General features: G+C 38.0%; 1 protein-coding gene across 1 annotated transcript in view; it reads right to left on the reverse strand.

Moving 5' to 3' along the window:
• Positions 1-276: 276 nt before the first annotated feature.
• The window catches only part of LOC125505407 (farnesol dehydrogenase-like), a gene marked incomplete in the record, with an annotated part of 2,115 nt that continues 1,034 nt past the window's right edge, over positions 277-1,357 (reverse strand). The window contains 1 exon segment of the mRNA XM_048669153.1: positions 277-1,357.

The following is a 1,357-nucleotide window of genomic DNA, read 5'->3' on the forward strand; positions in this document are numbered from 1 at the left end:
AGTTTGTGCTTAAACGCGTTTAAAGAAACGAACTGGCCGATTTTGGGCGTTTATAGCTTTAAACGCCGTTTAAAGACTTGATCTAACCTCACTGTTTAAAGAATTGTTGTTGTCGGTCGACGGAAAAATAATAAAATAGAAATGGCACGTAGGCCAGTTTATAACTTAATTTTCGAAGAAGTCTACGAATATTTTATTGTTACTTATGTACTTTGTCTGTCCTGTCTGTAATTGTGTCGCCGATAAGCCAACTTCTCGGTGCTTTGCGGTTTCATATCACAGAATGCATGCAAATTTCTGCTAGAGATTTTAAGGGTTTCAGCACAACTACATCACATCCAATTGTACATGGGGTGAGCTCCGCGATAGAGCTGGTGTTCTGGGTTTTGTGAGATTCCAGCTGACATGTTTACCCAGTAAAATCCTCCCTGACTCGGATCTGAAAGGGCGTCCGCAGGACTTAATTTTCTACTTGTTTAAGTAACTTTTCAAATAGAAAATCTAATAAAAACCTGTATACCATTCATAAGCCATACACGAATGCACAAATCGTGCATAAACAAAGCAAACTTTAAAATTTTACGGTTAGTTCGAGCAGGAAGTTTGGGTTTGATAACGGATTATTGACGTCATGGACCCAAATGATTCCTTGATAAGATGATTTTGCGATCAGAATCGTAATATTTTTCACTTTTGCAACGATGCCAGTGTTTCCAGTTTCTTAAACTGCGTTTCAATAAAAGCAGTTTGTGAAACGTGCCGAAGCGCTGGTGAAAACGGTTCGTCGTTAAACGCGTTTAATTTCGGTGTTTAACATAAACTTAGTTTCGTCAAACTGCGTTTCGCTTGTTTCTGATGAAAATGGGCCTAACGCATCAGTTTCAGACAATTTCTCACTTAAACACTTGAAAGGTCATTGTACATAGAAAAGCAGTGCGTCTCTTATTGAAACTCTATTAACAATTTTACAAGATCATCAGAGATTAAGGCCCATTTTCATCAAGCGATCTTAAACCAGTTTAACGTCTGAAACTCAGTTTGACGCGCGAAACGGATTTTACCAGAACCTTAAACTTAGTTTGTGCTTAAACGCGTTTAAAGAAACGAACTGGCCGATTTTGGGCGTTTATAGCTTTAAACGCCGTTTAAAGACTTGATCTAACCTCACTGTGAAAAGAATTGTTGTTGTCGGTCGACCGAAAAATAATAAAATAGAAATGGCACGTAGGCCAGTTTATAACTTAATTTTCGAAGAAGTCTACGAATATTTTATTGTTACTTATGTACTTTGTCTGTCCTGTCTGTAATTGTGTCGCCGATAAGCCAACTTCTTGGTGCTTTGCGGTTTTATGTCACA

Source organism: Dendroctonus ponderosae, unplaced genomic scaffold, assembly GCF_020466585.1.
Source record: "Dendroctonus ponderosae isolate FM_Combo_2020 unplaced genomic scaffold, Dpon_F_20191213v2 Dpon_F_20191213_8, whole genome shotgun sequence".
NCBI lineage: Eukaryota > Metazoa > Arthropoda > Insecta > Coleoptera > Curculionidae > Dendroctonus > Dendroctonus ponderosae.